Raw genomic sequence first — 27,546 nt, forward strand, 5'->3', positions numbered from 1 at the left:
GTGAATGTTTTCTAATTATAGCTTCCATTAAAATCAAGGATAAAAGCTGAATTTGAGATCAGATGTTTGAAGCAAATTCAGTAACATCACTCACATTCATAATTTTTTAATGAAATAAAAATAATTTTGTACTATTTTAATAAACATTATTTTAAAATATTATTATTTTATCCTTTCTCCCAGTTTTTAGGTGTTATTTAGAATGCACACAATATGTAAATGTTGTAGTATATATATAACTTATAAATATACTTACATATATTGGGGTAATGCTCAAAAATGTTTGCTGATGGGTATGTGATCAAAAAAGTTTGGATACTACTGCTCTAGGGAATATATCAGAGGCAGTGCATATACTAAAAAACTTCAGTGTTTATATTTCAAAAATAAAACAAACGGTTATAAAGAAAAACAAACAGCTGGGTTAGCAGTCCCTTGAATTGCAGAGCCAGGAGGAAGTTGGGAGTTTCTGCTTCAAATTACTTCTCTTCTTTGTTTTTAGACAGGCAGTATGGTTTCCACAGAGCTCTCCTGAGGCTAGAGACATTTTCAGCCATCACTGTATGGTGGTTAGGAGCACAAGTTTTGAGTCCTGGCAAAGTGTGCGAACTCAGGGAAGTTATAGGAACTCTGCATGCCTCAGTTTTCTTATCTGTAGGAGGGGCTGATTGTTTATTGTTGCCACCTGACATCTGAGCACACACCTCCGCCCCCCTCCCCCCCCCCCCTGTTCACAGTTGTCCCTCTGCCCATGTGGGAATCTGTGGAAGCCTAAGGGGGCAGCTAGACATGAGTGGCTCTGGGCAGAACTAAACACCCAGTGCCAGCAGGAGGTTTCTCTAGTATCACCTTCCCAGTGCTTGTTTTTTGCCCTTCTTGTTAACTCCATGAGCTAATCAACAATCTTCAAATAAAATCCTTTCTGCCTAAGTTAGCTAGAGTAATTTCTGAGGCTTCCATCTGAGTAATGTGAGAGATCATACTATCTTGCTGTGATTTTGTTGTTACTGTTGATTTTATTTTTAAAATTATCATACAAAATAGGGGTGGGGTTGTTTTGTTTTGTTTTGTTTTTTGGTGTACAATGTTAGAATTTTAATACCTGCATAGATTCATATTACCACCACCACAGTCAGGTTACAGAGCAGTTCCATACCAAGAAGCACTCCCTCCCGCTATTTCTTTCTAGTCACACCTGCTTACTGCCCCACATATACACCATGGGTAGTGGTCTATTGTTAGACCATTTTGGTATGCCCGGTAGGATCAAACCCCTGTGAGCACCACTAGAGTGTGAGCCCAGGAGTTCACAAAAAACTTTACTGGTTCACTTTGCCAAGCTCCTTCCTCTGTGCAATTTTCCTATAATATCTGGTTCCCTGGGCTTCACATTTTGATCCTTTGGCCAGAATGCAGTGTCTTTAGTTATCCCACTTTGCCGTCCATAGGGCCAAATGGTAGAAGTTTGGAGAGAGAAAGAAGAAAACTGGCAACCTAATTCACCCCACTCTCTTGGGATCACAGCTCCAACAGCTGGAGAGGAAAGCTTCCTTCTCTCATAGTTCTGGCTCCTGTTGAATTTTGGCCTCTGTGATGGTGGGCTGCTGTTGGATTGTGGGGTACAAGAAAATGGACAGAGGTAAAATAGAGGGAGGAGGACCTCTGAATCTCCTCTGAGCTTTAAGAATGCCCTTTTCTGAGCCAAATCTGGAGAGCTTCTTCAGGAACTCTGTCTGTTCACACTAATGCCCACTTCCAGGTTCCAGGCTACATTGAGTTCAGGTCCAGGGATCTCAGAAAGGAAAAAAAATGGTAAACATCACCAGTTTGGTGGTCCTTTGAATTCTGATGTCCTTCCTCAATCCATCTGCAACCATTTACCTTCGGAGTCTTCAGATCATTGCTCCGCACATTCTGTCCAGAGTTTATGGGCGTGTTTTCTGGAAGACTCTCTGGGTTTTTGCAAGGATTCAATGTGACATTGTATGTTGTATTAGAACGCCTGACATTTTGGTTAATTAATCTATTTACCAACATTAATAAGAAATGTCAAATTGCTTCTGAAGTATTTAAAACTGAAAGACTGGGATCCTGGGTGGCTCAGTCCATTGAGCATCTGCCTTCAGTTCAGGTCATGATCTCAGGGTCCTGGGATCGACTTTCTGCCCAGTGGGGAGTCTGCTTCTCCCTCTTTCCCTCCCCTGCCTCATGCTCACTCGCTTGCTCTCTCCTTCTCTCAAATAAATAAATTAAACAACAACAACCACCACCACCCACAATTCTGTCCAGGACCATGTATGATAATGTCTTCCTTTGAAAATTGTTTCTGAGAAATACCTTTTGTCTCCAGCCCCCCTATTAAACTGGACTAGAGGTCATGTTTATTTACAGTTAGGATGTGCTGCTTTTAATGGTATCTATGTCATAGAACAGATTTCAAGATGCCATACCCCTGTCATCTGTAGATCCAAATGGAGATGCGAGGAATGGATGGGGCAAGGAAGCTCTGGTTTAAGGATGGTGTTTTTCTTTCTTTTGAGTCCTTGTTTGTGAGCACAAGCCAATTACTGTGTTTACTCTACTTATTTATTTGTAACTTAGCCCAGAGAAAAGAGAACAGGGTTTAGAGTCTGGAGAATTCAGTTCTTCTATACCAGAGGTTTGAAGCTATAGCTTGTGAGCCAAACAAATCTGGCTCATGCACCCCATGTAAATACATACATAAAGCAATAAATAATGTAGTAGGTAAAGAAAATTTCACTGGAAAACAGGCATGCTCAATTCTTTACATACTGTCTATGGCTACTTTCTCTTTTTTTCCCCAGTTTTATTGAGAAATAATTGACATACATTGCTGTACAAGTTGAAGGTGTACAGCATAATGGTTTAATATATTGTGAAATAATTGCCCCAATAGGTTTAGTTAATACCTATAATCCCATATAGATACAATAGAAAGGAAAGAAAAAATGTTCCTTGGGATGAGAACTTTCAGGACATGTTATCTTAACAACTTTCTTATATATCATACAATGTGGTCATCATGTTATACATTACGTACCTAGTACTTATTTATCTTAGAACTGGAAGTTTGTACTTTTTGACCACCTTCCTCTAATCCCTGCCTCCCATCTCTGGTAACCACAGATCTGATCTCTTTTTCTATGACTTTGGGTTCTGGTCTTGTTTTTTTTAGATTCTACATGTTAGTGAGATCATACAGTATTTGTCTTTCTCTGTCTGATTTATTTCACTTCAAGTTCCATCCATGTTGTTGCTAATGGTAGGATTTCCTCATTTTTTTGGTGGCTGAATAATATTCCACTGGATGTACAACTTCTTTATCCATTCATCCACTGATGAACAACTTAGGTTGTTTCCATGTATTGACTATTATTAATAATGCTGCTAGGAACATGGGGTGCAGATATCCTTTTGAGTTAATGTTTTCATTTTCTTTGGGTAGATACCCAGTAGAGGAATTGCTGGATCATATGGTTATTTTTAACTTTCTGAGGATCCTCCATAATGTTTTCCACTGCACCACTTTACAATCCCCCCAACAGTGCACAAGTGTTTCCTTTTCTCCACGTCCATACCAGCATTTGTTATCTCTTGTCTTTTTGATCATGGCCATTTCTAACAGGTGTGAGGTGATATCTTCTTGTGATTTTAATCTGCATTTCCCTAATGACTAGTGATGTTGAGCATCTTTTCATGTATCTGTTGGCCTCTTGCATATCTTCTTTGGAAAAATGTCTATTTGGGTCTTTTGTCAATGACTACTTTCATGCTATAACAGTAGGGTTTATTAGTTACAACAGAAACTGGCCTGCAAAACCTAAAATATTTACTATATGTCTCCTCATAGTTTGCAGACCCCTGTTCTAAAACTATATCTGCCCATTTGGGCCAACACTTTTTTCTCCCAGGGTACCAATTTCCACATTCAAATACAAAGAGTAAGCTGAATTAGATGATCTGTAAGGACCCATCTATGCCTAACATGTTAGGATTCTGCCACCATTATTAAGGGCCAACCCATTTGTGACCCAATAACAACCAACTGGTTGACTTTAAACTCTTATTTGTGAAAAATTTAAAACACATACAAGAGTAGACAGAATGATATAACAGGTTCTTATGTACTTTTCACACAACTTCAATAAATATGATCTCATGGCCAATCTTGTTTCAACCATACCCTCCCAGTTCCCAAGCAACCCCCCCACACCCCACCCCACTAGATTTTTAAAAAGCAAATCCAAGGCATCATCATCCCATTCATAAACATACTATGCAGCTTTAAGGGATGAGGGACTCTTTTTTAAGACATAATATACAATACTATTTAAAATTTTTTTTATTGAGATAAAATTCACAAAATATGAAACTCACCATTTGAGCCATTTTAAAGTATACAATTCAATTGCTTTTAGTATTATTTACAAATGTTGTCCTTCACCACTGGTGAGCACAGAAAACAGGAAATTCCAATATATTTCCAGCATCCCATTAGCAGTCACTTCCAGTTCCATCCTACCCACATCCTTGCAACCATTAGTCTACTTTCTGACTGTATAGATTTACCTGCTTTGGACACTTCATATAAATGGAGTTACATAATATGTAGCCATTTTTGTCTGGCTTCTTTCACATAACATGTATATTTTTGAGGTTTATTGATGTCGTAGCAGGCATCAATACTTCATTCCTTCTTGTGGCTGAATAATATTCCATAGTATGGATATGCCACATTTTGTTTATCCATTCATCGGTTGATGGACATCTGGGTTGTTGCCTCTACTTTTTGGGTATCGTGATTAATGCTGCTATAAAGATTCATGTATAAGTTCTTGTGAGAGTATATGTTTTCATTTCTCTTAGGTATGTATGTAGGAGTGGAATTACTGGATTGTATGGTAAGTGTACATTTAACTTTTTGAAGAACTGTTGAACTGTTTCCCAAAGTGGCTGTACCATTTTACATTCCCATCAGCCGTGTGTTGGTTCGATTTCTCTGCATTTTTGCTAACACTTGTTATTATCTGTTTTTCTGATTATCATCATCCTGGTGGGTGTGAGATGATATCTCACTGTGGTTTTGATTTTCATTTCCCTAGAGACTAATGATGTTGAACATTTTTATGTGCTTATTAGCTACTTATAGATATTTTTTGGAGAAATGTCTATTTAAGTCCTTTGCCTGTTTTTAAACTGGCTTATTTGTCTTTTTTATTGTTGCATTGTAAGAGTTTTTATGTATTCTGGATATTAGACCCTTGTCAGAAATATGATTTGAAAATATCTTTTCCCATTCTGTGAACATCTTTTCACTTTCATTATGGTATCCTTTGATGCACAAAAGTTTTAAAATGTTGATGAACTCCATTTTATTTTCTCCTTAGTTGCTTGTGTTTTCAGGGTCATATTTAAGACTTTTGCCTAATCCAAGGTCACAATACTACTATTACAACTAAACAAATGACAACAAGTTCCTGGTGTTATCAAATTTATAGTCAATGTTCAAGTTTCTCAAAAATGTCTTTTTATACTTGGTGTTTTTTTGACCAAAGAACCCAAACAAATTGCATCTGTGTATAAGTCTCGACTCTTTAAACCGAAGAGGTCCTCCTCTTGGTGTCTTTTTCCCTTGTCATTCATTTATCTCTAGAGTTTCCCACATTCTAGATTTTCCTGATTGCATCCCCAAGAGAGCTTCACCATGTTTCTCTACTTCCTGGATTTCCCAGGAGATGAGTAGTTAGAGCCAGAAGCTTGATCAGATTTAGGTTTCAAATTTTGGCAGGAAGCCTTGCTAGGTGGTACCATGAACTTGCTACTGCCTCACATCAGGAAGCACATACTGCCTGGTTGTCTCTCATTTAGTGATGTTAAGATTGATCAGGGATTTCTGATGTTTTCAACTTGGCCCATCCATTTTATAGTCCCTATCACCTTTCAGTGAATGGCTTTAGCAGTCATCAATGAGTATTGCCTAGCTCCATTATTTCATTAGGGGTTGGAAAGTACAGCTGATTCATTTGCTCAATGGTTGCTGTCAACTGAATACTGAAACTTCCAAGTGAATTATCTGTTTTGAATAATGTCACACAACCTACAAGTACCTGTGTTCACCCTCCTTCTCATACTCTGATTTTTAACCTCTTTACATTTTTTTTTTTTGAGCTAAACTGCAGCTTAGAGCATGTGGTTCACTTTCCACAGAATTGTCTTGTCATTATTTACTATATGGTTTTAGACACCCAGGGAATGAGTGTCCTAGACATTATTTACATCCATTGTCCTTGGCATAATTATGAAATCCCTGAAGATAGTGTTTTGAGTAACTTCTTTTTTCTCCTACTTCCAACTCCTCAATTTCCATACTTTTCTTTCCTCTCCCCCAACACATATATCTTTTATCTTCCAAAGACTTTTCTAGAGTCAGGAATGAAATAGGATAACCTTTACACTAAAGTGCAAGGGACTTACTTTTGCCTCTCAGTGAGTTTGCATTTTAAAAGGGAAACGTACCTAAAGATTTAACCTAATAAAATAAAATCCTAGTGATGAGATATCAAGCTGGAATCCTAGGACTTTTCTTTCAACCAGAGTTTTCCCTGACAAAGGTGAGCAATCACAGGTCCTTTTTAACTTCAAAACACAGGATGTGGCCTATACGGTGTGTCTATTTTTGGTGGAGAACCTCCTGCTCTCAACGGCTCCATTTCAAAGGCCTTCCAGGTCTCTAGTAGGTGTTGGAAGTCACAGAGTCAAATGCCTAAATAACAGACAGGGATAGGATAGCTGATTATGACCACATCATCTTAAAACCAAGTTTAAGTTGTACATATTAGAGAATTTAGACTTCTTTGCTGCTCCCCCAATAAAGCAAAACACTTTTAAAATAGATTATTAGCTAGGATTAGCTTTGGCTGCAAGTAACAAACTTAAAATAACAATGGCTTAAGCAATATGGATGTTTATTCCTCTCATGTTCCAGGAATCTAGAGACTTTCAGTCCAGCACAATTGTGGCACTGCAGTGTCAGAGACCTAGGCTCCTTTGACTGTGTTGCTTCACTGTGCCTGCCTTCCATCCTCAGGTATCCCATGGCCCTAACTGATTATGAGTACTGCCCTCATTACATCTGAATTCTGACCTCCACAAAGGAGGAAGAGGGCAAAGAAGAGTATGCCTCCTCTCTTTAAAGATGCACTCAAAAGTTGCATACACCACTTCCTCTTTGTATCAGCCAGAATTAGTCACATGACCACACCTAGCTGTCTTTATTCCAAGCAGCCATGGGTTTAGTTAAAAATCATGGGTTTTATTATGGAAGGAGAAGAAGAGGGATAATAGGGAAAAAGTAATATCAGCCACAAAAGAACCCACATTATAACAGCAAACAAGAAGCAATGTGGTATTTAGTGCCCCCCTCCCCAAATTAAAAACAAGATTTTTTTTTTAAAGATTTTATTTATTTATTTGAGAGAGAGAGAGAATGAGAGAGAGCATGAGCAGGGGCAGGGTGGGGGTGGAGAGGGAGAAACAGACTCCCCGATGAGCAGGGAGCGTGACGACACCGACACGGGCTCGATCCCAGAATCCTGGGATCATGACCTGAGCTGAAGGCAGATGTTTAACTGACTGAGCCACCCAGTGGCCCCCAAAACAAGACACTCTTATATAGTTCACTCACCAATGTTGAACTATTATCAGTTATTTTGGATAGGACTGATTTTGCTTCCTAACACTACACCAAACTTATGACCCCTAATCCTCCTACAGAAGAAAACCAATTCTTTCTGGTGCCTTTTTGATGTCACATGAAAGCCTACACTTGATAAAACAAAGTTATTGTGGCCAGTTGTGTCTATTTCAGGAACTTCCCTTTTTAGGAGAAAAAACTTCTAAAATAGTTTCATGTGTATTGTATTTCTAAAGTTGGAGTAAAATGCATGCTCATTGAATCTATTTGGTACTTGGGTTTGTCAGCTTGGGTTTTCGAATTGGTCATGTGGGAGAGGAATTCCTTGAAATCTTTTATTTATTTTCTGCTTTATATAAAGCACACCATGTTCCCAGCCTCAAATATTGTAAAAGAAATCCTCACTTCCAAAATAACATATTGTCCAAAGTGGTTGCCCTAACTCACTCCGCTGGTTAATGGCGGCTGACTCACTGTGTGCTGGCAAGACTTCCACCTTCCACAAACAGTTTGAATTCTGTAGACATTAGGACAAGCTTCCTGTTTGGTCAGGCAGTGGCTAAGAATCAAATAGAGGTTGTGGTTTCTCTCTCTGGATATGATACCCAAGATGGAACTCTCTGTAGGAGAGCTTCAGTGTTACTCTGGTTGTATGGCAGAGAATGGCCAGGGATCTTCCCATCACTCATCCCTTCAACTTCTCCCATGGTAGAGATCCAAATTCTCATATTTCCACTAAAAGTTTCCCCTGATCATCATTCAAGTCTCTCCAGTCTGTACCTCACTTTTCCAGACATGTAGTTGCAAGGCGAGTATAGCAATTTGCATGCTTGTCTTCCAGGATTTCATCTATGACCAAAAACTTGTGCCTGCATTTTCTTTGAGCCGATCCCTTCCTCTTCAACAGGTCAGTCTCTAGAGCCCCTCCTATATTCTCACACATTTTCTTTCCTAATTTGCCTGCACCTTCTACCCCATCTTTTTTTTAAATCATTGTTAAACTTGGACATCCCCCCACTCCCCAATCACCACCCCCAATTTCTGATTCTGTGAACAACGGCTCTTCTTTTGCAATGGCTTTGATCTGGAATGACCTGATGCTCTGCTTCTACATGATATCTCTCTCCTACAAGGGCTGTCTAAATTCTTGCCTATTCAGAATTAAGGATGAAGGTCAAAAGTCCAAGTCAAAGAGAATCAAGGGATTGATAATCATTCTTTGCCATAACTCTAGAGTATAAACATATTTTAAAGGATAACACACCTAAAATAAAAGTACAACCCACCCCTAAACTCATTGACTCAGGGGCTTTTTTCCACTCCTTTTTTTTTTTTTTTTTTTTGCCACCACTGTTTTAGAGGGCTATGCTGGAGGGTGAGGTAAGAGTACTAAGTCAGCTTCTGCATTTTTCTCTTTTTTTGGTTACCATTTTTTAAAGATTATTGCATGAGTTTGTGCACCTATATTTCTCACTTGGTTGTGCTTATTTGGGGATAATTTTTGGGGGGTTTTGAAGGATGTAATTAATATCTGACTTCACTCTGCCCCCCTATTCTAGAAGTCTTTATTATCCCACAGGCTTTTGGGGGGAAATGAACTATTATTTCTCAAAATCAGTTTCTCAGAAGACCTTACCAGCTCCACATTAAGGTTAAGAAATGGTGATGATAGCAATAAAGATACAATAAAAGCCATGAAACATGTTAGTGCTCTTATCCAGTCAAAAATTATTTCCATGACAAAGGACAAAACCAGATTACACTTCCCAAGGCAGATGCTGATGAATACAAAATAACTTCAATAAATAACTACTCTTTACCTACTTGAGTTCAATCTATTCATTGTGTCTTCTAATTACAGTAAAATAGACATGAAATTTACCATCCTAACCATTTTTAAGTGTACAGTTCAGTGGCATTAAGTACATTCACACTGTTGTGCAACCATCATCATTATCTGTCTCCAGAACTCTTTTTTTTTTAAAAAGATGTATTTATTTGAGCGAGAGAGAGAGAGAGAGAGAGTGCTCAGGTGAGAGCAAGAGAGTGAGCATGAGTGGGGGGAGGGGCAGAGGGAGAGAGAAAATCTTTTAGCAAACTCCCCACTCAGCGCCAAGCCCAACGCAGGGCTCAATCCCAGGACCCGGAGATCATAACCTGAGCCAAAATCAAGAGCCAGTTGCTTAACCAACTGAGCCACCCACACGCTTCCCCAGAACTCTTTTCGTATTGTAAAACCAAAACTCTTTACCCATTAAACATTAACTCCCCATTTCCCTTCCCCTGGTCCCTGGCAACAACCACCATGCTGCTTTCTGTCTCTATGAGTGTATGTACTCTAGATACCACGTATAAGTGAAATCAGACGGTATTTGTCCTTTTTGCCGGGCTTATTTCACTTAGCATAGTGTTCTCAAGGTTCATCCATGTTTTAGCATGTATCAGAATTTCCCTCCTTTTAAGGCTAAATAATATTCCATTATTTATATATATATATATATATATATATATATATACACACACATATATATATATACACACACCATATTTTTTTATTCATTTATCTGTCAATGGACACATGGGGTTGCTTTTGATTTTTGTGAATAACGCTGCTCTGAACATTGTTGTACAAATATCTCTTGAGACTCTCTTTTCGATTCTTCTGGATATATACCCAGAAATGGAATTGCTGGATCATATGGTAATTCTATTTTTAATTTCTTGAGGAATCATCACACTGTTTTCTATCAATTTATTCCCTTTAACTTAAAATGGAATCTCATGATAGGGAGTAATTCACCCAGGATTTGGGTTTGCTTTTGAAAAGACTGCTGAAAACAGAGTCTAAATATTAGTAATTTAATAGTAGCTCCAAGTTAGAAAAACTATATGGCAATTACAACCAACTTAGCAAAGCACAAAGGGGAAAAGAACATATGAAATAAATAATGAACAATGGGTTTGGATATAATTACTCTTTCCCTACTTGGAACTGTGCTGTGGGTGACGCTCACTAATTTCCTTCTATTTCAGGTATCCCCAAAGAGGCTCTGGGTGATCAGCACCTGGCAAATGCTAGGATGCTCTCCCTGAAGAAACACTTCCATGGGAGTGAGACAGAAACAGTTTGAAGTCTATTCATCATGGTTTGGTATCCTGTGGATTTCACTGGAATGAATCACTAAGTTGGGCTTCCAGAATGCTACCCTGAGAAAAGTGGGCAGAGCTCTCTCTTTGAATTAAAACCAAGGGTCTGGAATACATCTTGTGTTCCCATGCCACGCAGAGGGCTGTCTGTGGAGGAGGCCGAGTCTGCAGCATGGTGGGCTTTCTTCCCACAGCTGCTGGGGTACTTTTCTGGGAAATGAGAGAACATATTAGTCCAGACTTCAAACTTGTCACTTTTCATACGCTAGGTGAGGCCCGAGGTTGCCTGTTTTTAGGTCCTAGGCTCAGTTCTTATTGACAAAATATAACTTCCAGCTTTAGAAATTAGGGATGGGGTGGAAAAGGGGTGTGCTTTCAGACACTTGTGATTAAAAAAGAAAGAAAGAGGGCGTGCCTGGGTGGCTCAGTTGGTTAAGCATCCATCCGAGTCTTGATTTCAGCTCAGGTCACGATCTCAAGGTCGTGAGATGGAGCCCTGCGGCAGGCTCTGTGCTCAGCGTGGTCTGCTTGAGATTCTCTCCCTCTGCACCTCCCCCCCACTCCTGAGCTCTCTCTCTAAAATAAGTAAATCTTTAAAAAAAAAAAAAAGAAAGAGAAAGTACATCAGGCTTCTTAGACATCAAATGGGTCTTATAAAACTACATTTTGATGGGTTTAGTAGAAATGATCCCAAAACATGTGGATTAAATTTTCCAAGAAGCACACATGGATTTAAAAATTAGAAGGAAGGAGAACTTGGCAATGTTAGTCTGGGGCCTTCCCAGCCTCCAAATGCCTTGCTGTTCTTGGTGCCTGGTGGGTTTCTATAATCACACTCAGTATTTTTTAGTGATGGTGACTCACAGGATGGTTGACTAAAGAGTTGCCTGAGAAATGAGGCATCACCAGTGGCCAAACTGAGCAAGTTAGAGGGAAAACTACTTGAGCTCTCATCATCCAGGTTGGCTCTCCGTATCACCAGCCTCCCCAGTGACTCAGCCATTCTTAGCCCCTTCGTCACTTGGCACATCCCTGGAACGAGCACCAACAGTTCTGCCACCGCCAGCACCTCCCAGTCAAGGTCAGTACATGTACGGGGGGTGCACTCACCCGCCTCCTGATTCACACAGGCGAAGCAGCCAAGGAAGGCAGCGCAGAGCAGGAAAGGAACATAGGCCTCCAAAGCATGGGTTCGTGCCTCGGGGCCACCACTTACCAGCACTGCTTCCTTCAACTCCACAACCTGATTTTATCATAGCATTGTGAGGACACAAGGAGGTAGCAGGCATAAAGGTGCCTAAAAGAGTGCAGGGCACATAGGAGGTGCTTAATCAATGGCAGTTGGTGGCTGTAGGTGGATGCCTATTTCCGTTCTTTGTTCCTTTTTTATTATGCCTCTCCCTGCTTCCTCTGGAAAAGCAACCTTTTTCCCAGTGGTCTGGTCCCCAGATCTGAATCACAACATGCAAGGGTGGTACAAATTGCCTCAGGTGGTTTTCTAAAAATGCAGATTCTTGGGCCCCATGTCTGTCCAGAAGTGTATTATAATAATACACACACACACACACATACACACACACACACACACACACACACACACGCTGGTCCAGGCATAAATAAATTCTAGAAGTATACACAAGAACTCATTACACAAATCCTGAGAAGTACAATGGGGTGTGGGGGTGAAGAGAATGTAACTCTTTGGATTCCACCCTTCCAAACCATTTGATATATTTTCTTTAAATATGGGTATATTTTTATTTTACAATTTTAATTTAATAACTACAAAAGAAATAAAAACAACTAAAAGAAAATACAAATAATGATTTATCTGATTCTGAGAGGGGAAAACATGAAAAGAAAGTAATTGCAAAGAAAGAAAAGGATGGACTTACATAATAATATAAAACTTTTGTAAATTAGTACACTACCAATACACACAAACACATGTAAAAGCAAAGTGACTAAGAAAATGGACAATCCCCTGGCTAAACTCATCAGGGGAAAAAAGGATATCACAAATTATTAACAATAGGAATGAAAAAAGGGACATCAATACATATCTTACATATTAAAAAAGTAAAAAGACCCAACACTTCCACTTACAGGAATTTGTTTAAGAAAATGAACATAGACAAAGAGGAAAAATGTATAGGAATGTCCATCTATGTGTTGCTAATAGTAAAATAATTTCAGGAATCTTAAATGTCCAATGATAAGTTAAATAAAATAAGCTCCACCATATCCATACAATGGCATATTATGTGGCCATCAGAAGTAATGTCAAAGAACAGTAACAAAGAAGACACCTGTAGAAAACGGTGAAAAAATGGTCAGAAAATAAGATTGGCTTGTTTCTGTTTATGTGCACCCACCTCTCCTCCCATCTCCCCCACCACACAAACACTCATGGGAAGAAAAGTGAAAAAACACACAAAATGTCCAAGCAGTTTTTCTGCATGGTGTGATTCTAGGTGGTTTACATTTATTTTCTCTTTTGCTTGGCAACATTTTCCAAATGATATACAAGAATATTCATTAATCATATAAGAAATAGGAAAATTTGTTGATAATACCTGTGGAAATAAAGATGGAAACACAACAGCACTAAGAGTATCTGCATTTACTGTGTGACAGAGGCTTAACTGGATTATTTCCATAAACATTCTGATGGAGTGGACACTAGTATCATCCCCATTTTGCAGATGAGTCTACTAGACTTGGAGATAGGAAGATTTTCCCAAGGTCAACAAGCCAGCGAATGGAGAAGCCAGGATGCAAATGGAAACCTTTCTGACTCTGGAAGCCTACATTATGAAGACCACCTCCTAATGTTGGTCGACTACTAGGCAACCCAGTGCCAGAATCTAGAAGAATTTTACAGCAATTGCAAAGCACAAGTAGCTGATTTTGAGAACACCATGGGTCATCTGTTATGTGCTATGCAAACCAGAACAAAGATGGGATGGATGAGCCACCTTTTCATCTGTCATTCAGAAACGGAAGATCTGCACCAAATGAAAAAATGGGCAGACTTCCCTCTCCTGTGTTGGCGCTTCTCTTTTGAAGCAGCCAGTGTTGTCCCTGTTTCCCATCTGTACCTCTTTTTCTCTGTATTCAGCAGAATAAAACACTTTCAGGAAACAACTGGGCAGGAAGTAATGGAGGACTGAGTTTCATCCTGGGAGGTTTGATTCCCACAAGTAAAGAGCTGTGGTGGGAGCAGCCGGGGAGCATTGTCGGCGCATGGGGACTGTCGTGCTTTATAAACTCCATCTATTTAGAGCATCTGGGACTCATGCAGCATGGCAGGGCAAGATTCTATTTCATTTTGGCTTATCCCTATTAGATGAAATCCTGCTAGAAATTGGGGGCTAGCTAAAAATTGTGTGCATCAACTCATCATGCATAGACATCAGCTGTAGATGTGAGAAGGTACTCAATCCACCCCACTTGGAGTCGGGCCAAGTGAAAAGCATGTACTCCATGTAGGTGTTATCCAGCATAAGCTCTGAATGGACTTCACCTCATTCTAGGATGACAAGACAGAGTGAAATGTGGGTCTAATGGGGAAAGGTGTTACCAAGTAAAAGGAAGAAAGCATCATTCTCAAGACTCAGAGAAATCTGAAATCTGAAAAATGGTTTATCATAAGAACAAAAAGAAAATTGTTTGGGGTACTTCTAGGATGTAGAGAGATATGACTCTGTGAAATGTGTACCAAAAAAAACTATAAAAAGCGTAGCTTCCATGAAAAACAATGGCATTGAATGAAAAGAGATACATGAGAGGAGAAAAGAGAGCAAATGGAAAAACCAAAATCCAGGAGTAATCATTCATTTGTTATTTGTTCAGGAAACATGTAATGTTCACATATGTTCCAAGCACAGAAATAGAAGCAATAAGGAGCAGAGTTAACATGGTAAAAATTAAATCAGAGATGTAGAAGACAAACTTCAGTAGATTTTCAAAAATACAGGGAGAACAAAGAGATGAACATGGCAGAGAAGATGAATGACATGGAGGACAAGAATTGGAGGTCTAATCCAGCAGTAATAGATGCATCTGGTGATAAACAAAACAAAACAAATAAACAAACAAAAACAAGGACAATTGGGGCATATAACATGACCAAAGATAAAGATATTTTCTTAAGCTTAAAATATAAAAACAAATAAATATGACAGGTAAAAGGAACTAGTTTACCACATTCCAGGCAAAATCAATGAAAAGAGAATCATCTTTAGGCATAAACTGAAATTTTAAAAAATTAACAGTAATTTTTAGAAATGATTTTAAAAAGCATTCATGCAGGAGCAAAATTACCTATAAAGAAACAGCACTCAGGCTGGCCACAGACCTTTCACCTATAAAACAAAAATGCCAGATGAAAATGTATTAAAAAAGCCAAAATTTTGAGGCAAAATGGTCAGAAACATGTAAGTTTAGGCACAGCATACCTGTGTATGAAAATGCAAAGATGGTTTAAAATATGTTAGAAAATATCATGAAAATTACTGTAAGTATTCTAACTTATTGAGGGTTTGGGGAACAGTGAATAGCACCCATCTTCTCTGCCCAAGTTCTGAACTGATTTAAAAATACAAGTTGGGCAGATGGGCTAAAATATTTCCCTTATGTTACTGATAAAGCTCCTATTGGAGAATATGCCTTGTGTCTATGGACTACTGGATTTCCTAACTGAAACCTAGGATTAGACAGCTGTACCCACAAATGTCTCCCTGATGTGGATGTCTATCCTGGTAAACATTCAGCATGCAGGGGCTGAGCAGAATGGATGCTTCCTAAAGGTAGGCTTGGTTCAGAAAGGATGGGACAGTTCCAAACATGGTTGATTTCTAAGCCCCCAACTGCTCCACTCCCACTCCAGCCCAGGAAAGTGAGGGAGGGGGTGGGAAAAGGGGACAGATGTTCCACTGGTGACATCAGGAGTAAGGAAGAAGCACCCCTCTTTTCCTTGTTGTATCATTCTGTACCTCCTTTTCCTGCCCCTCTACCCCCGCCCCAGTGCAGCTGCCAGAGAAGTAAGTACAAATGAAAAGCTGAAAATTGAGGAAGTTGTGATCTAAAAGGTCTGACATTTATGTTTCCTACTGGAAACTATTCTAAGTAAAAAAATGGAAGTCAAGACAAAATTTATGTTATTCATTATAGCATTATGTATTATTTAAAGATAGCCCTGTACTATTTATAATAGGAAAATACTTAAATGATTTAAATGATTATCTTTAGGAAATGGAAGAGTGCCTTAAAAGTGATGCATTTAAAAGATCTTTAACAACATGGGGATCTGCAAGAATCATAATGAGATTTAGTACAGGAGTTGTATATGGTTTTAGCCCGTTTGTCAACCAGAGCTGACGGTGAATGAGTACTTTTTTGCTTTTTTTCAGGTAGATTTTGAGGCCATATCTGGCCTCAGTGGGAAGAATGGTGTGATTGATGTCATTGTTTGGGGCGGGATGGGGGTCAGGGTAGGAAATGGTGTGATACCTGCCAAGTATTTGCCATCCATCTTGTTGGTGTGTAAGGAGAAGAAAGCAAACAAAACAAGATGTGAGGAAGTTATACCGAAATGTAAGTAGACATGGCCTCAGGGAGTCAGGATCATGTGTGGTGTTTTTCCAGCTTCCTCTATGTGTTGCTATTATGGATGATCTAAGAACTGGCCTCCCTTGGACTGAGCTCTGGCTCTGCCACTTTGGAGCACTTGTCACTTAACTTCTCAGTGCCTCAGTTTCCTCTTCCAAAGAAATGTCAATTATAGGGGCCCCTGGGTGGCTCAGTTGGTTAAGTGGCTGCCTTTGGCTCAGGTCATTATCCCAGGTTCCTGGGATCAAGCCCCGCATCAGGCTCCCTGCTCAGCGGGAGGCCTGCTTCTCCCTCTCCCACTCCCCCTGCTTGTGCTCTCTCTCTCTCTGTCTCTGTCTCTGTCAAATAAATAAATAACATCTTTAAAAAAAGAAATGTCGATAGTAATGGCACCTCTGTCATGAGGTCGGGACTAAGGCACATAGGCCAAGATTAAATGCATTAAAATATAAGAATGTGTGTGGGACAGTATCCAGCACACAAGAGGCTTCATACAAAATTTAGCCATTAGTAGAATAGTAGTACTAGTGAGCAAATCTTTTTTCTTATAATGAGATAAAAAGAAAAAACAGGAAAGACAATGCGGAACTATGAAAAAAATAACATGTTAAGTAGCTAAAGACTTAATATATGATTTTTTGTTTAATTTGAATGCAACTGTATAAAACAGTTAAACAAGTGAGAAAATATTTGAAAGAAATAGCAAAAAAGAAAAGATTTTTAAGAGATTGGAATTAGGGGTTTTAAAAGCCATTTCCTTTTATGTCTTTATTAAGTTATTTAAAAATATGCCTGTGATTTTAAAAAACCCCTCTCCCATTTCCTTACAAACAAATATCTTCATCTATAGTAGATGTTCATAATTGTGTTTGATCAGAATTTCTCTGCCTTTGTTCTGGGAAGAACAGTTCCTTTTTTCTGGCCTTCATCCATCTTCATGGAGCAGTTGGGGGCTTCATGGGGTTTGGACAAATGCTGTTAAAGCTGATTGATCCAAGAGAGGGCACTTGATCCAAGCTAAGCTGATTAGAATCCTTCCTTGGGAAATTTTGAACTTGGGACTAGAGAGTATGATATACCTATATACGTGTGTATGTACAGATATATGTATATATGTGTGTGTGTACATACTATCTGTCTATCTCTCTATCATCTGATGTGGCATCTATCGAGTGTGTCCTGGTGACATTTATGTCCTTGGTCCCAGATATTCCTCTAACCCCGCCTTTCCTGCAGTTTCATTGTTGAACCCTTGTTCCATTTATGGAGAAATCCTGATATCATTCCGATAAATTTCCCTTTTTGCCTGAGCTAGTTTGAGTTGGTTGCAACCAAGTACCATAACTAATTCATGTCACAGTTTTGTTAATAATAGCAAAAAAATAGGGAACAGTCTTAATCAACAGTCTTAGGGAATGCTTACATAAATTATGTCACATCCACATGATGGGAAATTATGCAGTCATTAAAATAATACCTTCAACGAATATCTGAGAAATCATTTGGAATACTCTTAAATGAATACAAGAGTCTACTACCTGACACTGGGAGGTGTGGCCATTGGGCGCCATGCAGGAAGAAGGACCAGCACATGCAGAGGCCTTGAGGTCCGTGAACTTGGCTTGGGAAGGTACTGACAGGAGGCTAATGTATTTGGAACAAAGAAAGCATGGAGGAATACGGAATTAGAAGAAGATGGATGTAGGCACTCTGGGCCCACTGTCGGTCATTTGAGTTTTAACTTAAAGCCATGAAAAGTCATTGAAGGGTTTTGTAGAAGAAGAGTGACATGGAAAATTTATATTTTTAGCTTCTGAAAGGAGAACATGGTGAAGATGAGCAAGAGTAGAAGTAGCAGAAATGGTCAGAAGGCTGCCACTAGGGGAGCCATATAATGATGTTTAAAATCTGGACAATTTTGAGAGTGAAAATGATACCTTTTACACCAGGACCATAGGTTCAATCCAGGACTTCCCTGGCCAAGCCAGGACAGATGGTCACCGAGCTATGATGGTAGTCCAGGCAACAGTGGTGACTTGAGCTAGGGTGGAGGGATTGGTAAGCATTCTAGCCATGGGGGCTGAAGGCTGAATTGCAGTCCTCGATTGGCTGCATTTGGCATAATGCTCTTTTGATGATCCTTTCTTTGCATTACTGTATTCAATAGGTAGTTTTTCCTGATGATTTTAATGCCTCTGGACCAGTGGTTCTGAAAATTTAGTGAGCATCAGAATCATCTGGCAGGCTTGCTAAAGCACAGACTTTTGGCCCTCATTGCAGGGGTTCATGATTCAGTAGGTCTGAGGCAGAGCCTGGGAATTTGCATTTCCCACAAGCTCCCAGGTCCTGCTGGTGCTGTTGGGCTGGGGACCATCCTTTGATGTCTGCTGCCGGTGAAGGGTACTCAGGCTCTTCCTGTACCATCTGCAGTCCAGTTTCCATTATGTATGTTTTTTATGCCTTTTCTGATGCAAGTTTCCTGTTTTGGTTTTTTAAATCTCTGGTGTATCTCTGTTTCCTTGCATTCATGCATCTATGTATTGCTTTACACAATTGACCGGAGAATCTCTGTGATCTAGTCAGGAAAACTAGGACTATTATTATCGGGTGCACTTTGTTCTAAAATTGCCCTAGGCTTAAGGTTTTTGTGTGTTTTTGAGGTTTTTCGTTTTTTGGTGGTGTTGGCTTTAGGGTTTCTCACTTCTAAATCATCCCTTACTCCCAATTTCCAGTACCCATTTTTTATGATGCAGTTTTCCTGTACTGGCCAATTGTTGACTAAGCTTATCTTCTGCTCTTTGTAACTGTTTCCTGAAGCTGCACTTTTTCTTCATCTATAGTCCCTGATGTCTTCCACCTTCTTGCATCCCAGGACCCTCGTCCTTACTTGCAATGGCTGTCAGCCCAGTGGGACCTTTCTGTTCCTGCCTTACTGCCAGTCTCGGGGGACCACTAGACAGCAGCGACTGCAGTAAAGGGTCTGTCACAGCTGCTTTGACTCTCTGCTTCGGCTCAAATCTCTCCTCGTCTCTGCTGACTTTGGGTCCCGTGAATCTTCTGGATTCATCACTCATGAATCCCAATAAGACCATGTAGGAAGGCATTGCCTCTGAGAACAGTGTTGCCAGGGAGACATTAGCCTAGAAATAGCAGCCACTTTTCTCAATAGTCTTTTCCTGTTCCTGCTTTCAGAATCTTTCCCCTTTTTCATAGCTTCAGGATAAGAGACAAAACAGCTGTGCTTTATGTTTGAAAACTGCAACTCACATTCAAAATGCCCCGATCCCAGCAGAAAGCCTGTTTTCAGCACTTTTTTTTGGAGAAGTAGGCAAAACGTTTTCTTTTATTTTAATATAACTTTGTGTGTGTTTTAATGACCAAAGTAAGACTTTTTCATTGTTGAAAATTTAGAAGATGCTGCAGAGGCCGCTTTTAGGCAACCAACTTGAACAATGGAAGCCTGAGTCAGGTAGAGGGGCCCACAGGGAACCCCCACCCCTGGCTGAAAACAGACCCATTAGGCCACCCACCTGAAAATAGCCAGAAGCCTTAGCTGAGCAATGGGTTACTTACAACACAGCCTAGGTACCAAAAAAGGAGAATTTCATACGTTCCCATACCTCCTCACCGTCCCCCTTAACTCCAGCCCCCTACTCCCCACTGTCTCCTTGGGGACAGTCTCTCCTTTGCTGTCCCGCTCATCACTCCCTTGCAGCATATTCAATAAACTTCTATCTCCTTTTCTCTGCCTCGGGTAAAATCTTTCACCATGGGCGCTGCTGGCCTCCACCTGATCGGGACGCCCCACAGATGCAGAATGCAAAAATAGGAAAATAACCACTGATGATCTCCAAAATAAAAACCACCCAGAGATAAGCTTTTCAGCATGTTCAAGTCTTCTAATTAATATCTTTAGCAGCAAAAAAAGCTTTTCTTCCAAGAAAATGGGACTTGGAGGCCCAATTTTTAAACAGATGTAGCTACTTGGGTTGGATTGGAGGCAGGAGACTTGGGCGCACTGCTTAATCTGACCCATGCTGCCCACAGCAGACCCACAGGCCCATCTGCTGGACGTTCAGCTATCCACAGGCCTGTGTGAAGACTGCTGCTCTAGGTCAGTCCTGTGCAAAATTTAGACCCTGCAGGTTCGCTGCCAGAGGCATTCTCTGCCTGATACTCTGGTTGCCTGGGGGCAGGAGGAACGGATGCTATTTTGTGGTGGATGGGCCTTTCAGCTTCCCCATATTCTGTCTTTTCTTTTTTTTTTTTTAAAGATTTTATTTATTTATTTGAGAGAGAGAGAGAGAGAGCATGAGAGGGGGGAGGGTCAGAGGGAGAAGCAGACTCCCTGCTGAGCAGGGAGCCCGATGTGGGACTCGAACCTGGGACTCCAGGATCATGACCTGAGCTGAAGACAGTCGCTTAACCAACTGAGCCACCCAGGCGCCCCATATTCTGTCTTTTCTTACAGCTCATGTTACCTCCAGTTGGAAGCAGCGATTATTAACCCAGGGCTCGAATCTTTCCTGAAAAATGTATATCCATAGCTTTAATTAATGTGGGGCTCGTGCAAATTTTTTCCCCTTTGTAAACAATATTTTTGAAGATCTCAGCAATTTCCAGTTCAGTGGTACGATGGACATCTTTGTATTTAAACAGTAAATGGTTGAAGGAGGAAACAATTTGAGTAGCGATTTTGTTCCCATTGCTTTTAAGCTTGCCCTTACTGTGTCTGTCATGTTTTTTGAACAACTGATTTTTCCTCCCCCAATTTAAATTGTAATGTCTTGCCTCTAATATTTTAACTACCACCTTTATGAGACAATTATGTTGTACATATAACTACCTTTAGAATAAAAAAGCAATGGGAGTGGTGCCTGGGTGGCTCAGTCGTTAAGCATCTGCCTTCGGCTCAGGTCATGGTCCCAGTGTCCTGGGATCCGGCCCTGTGATGGGCTCCCTGCTCCGTGGGAAGCCTACGTCTCCCTCTCCCACTCTTCCCTGCTTGTGTTCCCTCTCTCACTGTGTCTCTCTCTGTCAAATAAACAAATAAAATCTTAAAAAAAAAAAAGCCTTGGGAATGGCACTGATTTCATATAAAGAATATACTTTCCCCCACAGTTCTTAGTGTAATTCAGTATGCCATAAGTACATCGCTGGAAAGGTATGTTTCTAAAATTTTGGTGAATTCACATCTTTTAAATTTCGGCAACTTCACCTATTTTTTTTTTAAAGATTTTATTTATTTACTTGAGAGAGAGAGAGAGCACATGAGAGCGGGGAGGGTCAGAGGGAGGAGCAGACTCCCTGCTGAGCAGAGAGCCAGATGCGGGACTCGATCCTGGGACTCCAGGATCATGACCTGAGCCAAAGGCAGTCGCCCAACCAACTGAGCCACCCAGGCGCCCCAACTTCACCTATCTTAAATGTACGAGGAAGATTTCTTTCAAATGAAAACCCACAATGAGCACCTGCTTTTAAAAAGTGATAGCACTTTTGTGATGTGAGCACATCTGTGACATGAATAGACGTCTGTATTTTGTTATTTTATAGGTTCCGTCTGATCTCACATTTATTTTGAATTTTCTGAAAGGTGAGCCCATTTTGTAATGGGAGTTTTCAGCGAGGCACTTGTCCTACCCAGGGCAAGGTGGACTGATAAGGGAGGCAAGGAATTGAAACACCTCTCACCTCTAAAGCATTCCCTTTGCCAGTCTGTAGCAAACAGTTTGCAGCCTTGAAGGTCTTTGACCTTGGTGAAGCAGGGCTGGGCAGTGACTCTACTCTCCATCATGATCCCCTCGCTAGGTCTGAGCATCTTTGCCCCTTAACAACGTACAAGATAGTTAACCCCTATCTACCCCATCTGGCTCTTGTTTTGTGGTCATGCTAACACTGTGAATCTAAAAAACAAAATAAAGGAACAAACAAAGAAACAAAAAACAGATTCTTCTGTTTTTTGAGAGTGACAGAGAGAGCACTTGAGCAGGGGTGGGGGGTGGCCGAAGGAGAGGGAGAGAGAGAAGGCTCAGTGTGGAGCCCATTGTGGGGCTCCATCTCACCACCCTGAGATCAGGACCTGAGCTGAAATCAAGACTTCCACGTCCAACCAACTGAGCCACCCAGGCGCCCCCCAAAAAACAGATTCTGAAATACAGAGAACAAATTGGTTCCCAGAGGGAAGGATTGTAGAGGGGGACGGATGAAATAGTGGTACAGACTTCCAGTTATAAAATAAATGAGCACAGAGATGAAAAGTACAGCACAGGGAATATAGTCAACAATATTGTAATAACATGGTGTGGCAACAGATGGTGACTGCACTTATCGTGGTGAGCACTGAGTAAGGCACGAATTGTTGAATTAATATGTTCCACACCTGAAACTAATATAACATTGTATGTTAATTATAGTTCCATTTAAAAAGAGTAAAAAGAAAAATTATGATGGAATTAAAAGGACAGATTGAGATGAAACCCTGAACTTCCTGACCCTTCATGGAGACCTCAATTACTTTGTATTTAACATCCTTTTGTTTCTAATGATTTTTTAATGTATACATGCAGCACCGGGTACTCTCCTGTTAGTGGATGTTCCAGAGAAGAGGCACAAGTCCATGGTTAAAATTTTTGAAATCAATACCACAGTCCCTGTGGCCTCTTGGCATGTGTGGGAGTCTCCCTCTGCTCCCTGGAGCTGCGGTACCCCCTAGCGGCCATTTCTCCTCCTTGTAGAGCCTCCTCCTCATTCTGTTGGGCCGCACCGCCTGCCAGCTGGTGGCTCCAGTGTGTTTAAATTAGAGAATCACTGCAAGTTCTGCATCTCTTTGAAATCAGTTACATTCAGGGCTTTTTGTGTTATGTTGCATGGCTTCAGATGAGAAAAGGTCCCTGAAGCATGGAAACAGTAGGTAAGTGAAATTCTTCATTTCCTCTTTTGTTAGTTACCTGTCCTCTTCAGATGAATCCTTTCCCTGTTCTGCCGGAGAGAACATGAGGGAGGTGTACAGAGACATCGAAGATGAGCACTGGGGACACAGCACCTCCACAGGTCCACTCCCGGGACCTGAGCACATCTCTCTTGATTTGTGTTCCAAAGCTCTGCAAGAGAACTAAGCAGTTCTTTTAAGCTCTTGAAGCAATTTGGGCATCCTTAAAGGCCCCGGGGCCCTAGAAATTTCTTCTGTTGAATTGTAGACTAGCTCATTGAATGCTGGACTCCTTTGTTTCTGAGCATAGAGTCTTGCACATAGGATGAACTTAATATGTGTTGATAGGATAAAACAATGAATAGGTACTCGTGTGTCTCTGACACCCCATCTCAACTCTGGTTTCATGGGACAAATGCATTCTTTCCCTTGGCTACTCGCCCTTCAGAATCATTGGATACTTGAAAATGGTCCCTGAAGAGATCAACACTTTGTTTAATAACAAAGTATTCCTGTTTTTGACTCCTTCTTGGGAGACCAACTAAAAATCTCGTAAGCTGTAACATTGTTTAATTCTAGGACGCAGATCTGTGAATCATAGTGGTCTGAAGCCATTGAGTCCATCCATTTTGGAGTCTTATAGAGAGCTGACCACTCCAACAATTCGGTCTGACAATCAAAATGTGCTGCCATTTGAGGGAATGATGTCCAAGGAGGGGCTGTGGGAGCCTCTGTCAGAGATGATGTAAAGTTCAACACAGGGAGTTATTGGAGAACTGGAAAAACTCTAAGCTCCCTGCCAACTCTGTTAGAGGAGTCTGCGATTCTTACTCTAGATTTTAAAATATTCTGGTCTTATGAGCCAATCATCTTAGCTTTTGTTTTAAGTGTTAAAAATGTAAATGAAGGACTGTGAACTTTCCTCTTCTATTCCACCATACGGCTCTCAGATCATTGCTAGATAAGATGCCCCACCCCTGGCTTGGCATGACTCCCCCAAGAACCCCCTTCTCTTCCCCTCTGTCTGCTCTGGCATTGTCTTGATCTGCTCCACTCTGACTGCTGCCTTGCTGAAGGGGGACAAGAGTGGCGAGAACGGGAAGAACACCCTCTACTATCTAGTAAACTCTGTCACCAGTCACAACACAGTGCTCCCCGTGTCTTCTGATAAAGTTCTTTCATTTGGCCAGATACCACAGTTGGTTATTGCCCTTGGAAAACTGGGAAGCCATCTGAACCAGAAAGCAAAGCCCCAAGGGGAGAAAGTGAACAATTGTCCTAAGCAGATCAGGGTCTCCTGGGGTAGAAGGAACTGATATCCCAAACTCTATGTCCTGAAAGAGTCAAAGTTAGGGAGTCCTGTTGAGATGGACCAGTGAGATGGACACTGGCTATGGATCCTTTGAAGTAAAATTGCCCCAGAGCAGCAAGAGGATGGGGTTGGTGGACGGATCTGTCATTGGCTCAGGGATGGCATGGTTGAGTCTTTGAGAAGGTCTCAACCCTCCTGGGAGTGGCCAGGTGGTGATGGAAAAGCATTGGTCTCAGAGAAGTCTGTGAGAGTCTGAAGCTTTCTTTGGGCAGCAGAATGCTGGGGCGATCGTTTTCTTTCATCGCGCTCTTATGAAATACTCAGTACTATGGCATGTACTATTGCAAGCCAAGCCTCTGCAGCCAGGTCCCCAGGCCAAGTTTCTATAGCCTGGCATGTGACTGAGCTGGGACTAAAATACAGGTTCTTTCCACCTTGTCATCTTGTGCCATTCCTAAACCATTATGAATCCCAGAGCTGAGTGGCCTTTGCATTTTAACAACTGACATGATGTCAAGCCAAAACGCTGGTACAAGACATTGGTGGAATTCCAGAAATGAGCAAGTGGGTAAGGATGATTTAGGGTGCTGGAATGCTGGGGTCTGCCTAGTGTTTCCAAACTCTACATGGGTAATTGACATTATAACATTCTCGGCTTGTGAAAAATCAAGCTGGATAGAGGATGTGTATAATATATATATAAAACGAGACTCAAAAATGTCTCCCAAATTCTTCTGTGATCTCATATCGAGGGTGTCCTTTCAAAGTCTATCCATTTTATTTCTGACTCCTGGTTTGCAGCAAACAATGCCATATGACTTCATCACTCTAAGTAATAGGGCCAACATCTATCTTAGCATTTCAAGAAAACATAATCATTGGAAATTTGTCACAAATTATACAGAAAGAAGGGACCTGTGACACACCTATGCTTTTGCATATTTCAGGTATAAAGATACTAACTCTGTTTTGAGAGATTACTGCATTTCCAACAGTGGTAAATCTTACCAATTTTTTAGCATGCACTTTAGAATGACATGAAAATTACTTGGTTCTTAAAAGATAGTTTTCTGTAATTTATTAGAGCAAGGACTATTTTGATATTATTTCTTTGGGGAAAGGAAAAGTATACTTTAGAAGATATCATACCCAGACTCCAGGTAAAATTAACCTACTTTCAGAAATCTTAATCATGCTCCCTTCTAGTTTAATGATCATTAAATTTGTCTTGTAATCGATTTGAAATAAACCACAAAATAGTAATGAATAGAATTGGTTATAATTTAGGAAAAACCTGGCATCTTAAATTAATAAAATAGGATTGATGAGAATGGAATGAAAAACGAGTCTGCTGTCAACAGGATAATTTACACAGGACTTGGGCTCTAGGGTATTTCAAAGTTATAGGAAGCAGCTACAGGACTCTGGATAAAGGCCTTCTTTCCTTTTAAAGGCAGCTAAATGTTGTTCTGTAACATTTACTCCTAAATTTTATGTTGTTTTTACTATGTAAATTTTAGCTTCAATTAAATATTTTTTGAGTGATGTTTCCCTTTGTTGGTTGCCAGCAAATAAGAAACTAACTTAAACTAAAAATAAATTTTTGGACAACTGCGGATAGCTTCATGGGATTGAACAAAAACCTGAAATAATATGCTGGAGTTTTAAGGGTCAGTCTATAACACCTCTCTCTTCCTCCCCAGAGTTTGGGAGCAGGTAAAAGGTATATATAGGATTTATAAAGATGTAGATTTTTAAAATCATCTTTATCACCCAATAAAGCTAATTGGACAGTGTGGCTTTCAATGTGTGACCAAGTGAGCTTACTAATATGCCGTCTCTGAATTAGACTTATACAATGGGGACCTCGGCACAGCTGGGCAACCGCAGGTCTCTCTCACAAAGGCAGGCTCCTTGCCACATGGCAAAGAGCAATCAGAATGAACTCTCCTTGTAAGCAAGCAAAGCTGGAAGGACAAAGAGGAAGTGGCAGGCTTGGGCACATCCAGTTCCTTCTACAGTCTCTTCGATCAAGTAACTCATTCCTGCAGAGAAGTCCATAAAGGAGTGGAGACAGCCCAGAACCTAATGGAAGTTCCTCCATATGGAAGTTGGAGGCCAGGGAATCAGAGCATTATCTGTTGAATAGTGTGGGTTGTGCAGTGCACGCCCTGGACAACATTAAGCTCTATTAAATAGGTCTTCCTAATAAACTAAGCTAACATAAGATCTCCATCCTGAAAAGCCTTTCCTCACCTCCACCTTTTTTAAGAGATCCTAAAAAGAGATTCCTTTTTAAGAGAAACTGACTACTCACTTTCTCTCCCACACCTGACCTGTGGAAAGGGTTCTGTCATCATTAGGTCTCTTCTTCAAAGCTTTTAAAAAGCAGACTTAGGAATAAACAGGGAACAGTGTTGTACAAAGCCAAGAGCATGAACAGAAATTTGGGGGAGATTTGGGGAAATTGGACATTGGAGAAGCTATGAGGCCTGAAAAAAACACATGGAAGGGGAATGGGGGGTTTCTAAGAATGTTACTGGGAATTATGCATCCCCTACCCCACGATGTTTGAGAAATTCAGTAAAGAACTTCCATTACTTTGTAATTGGACCATGTTCCTTTGACCATGATAACACCCAGAAACTGTTGCATTCAGTTGAATATGAAAGGTGGCTAACAGGAGACAGGGTTTCCAACATGGCTACTGAATGATTTGGGGTATCTTTAATTAGGATAAAAAAAAAACAGCAGAAAGAGTGCTTAGGGGATAGAGGTTACTGATTTTCAGCTCTGTTTTTTGCTTGGGGCAATTTAAATTTAACATGTCAT

This window comes from Eumetopias jubatus, unplaced genomic scaffold, assembly GCF_037043125.1.
Source record: "Eumetopias jubatus isolate StellerSeaLion01/CBP00866 unplaced genomic scaffold, mEumJub1_p1.0 scaffold_7, whole genome shotgun sequence".
In the NCBI taxonomy this organism is placed as follows: domain Eukaryota; kingdom Metazoa; phylum Chordata; class Mammalia; order Carnivora; family Otariidae; genus Eumetopias; species Eumetopias jubatus.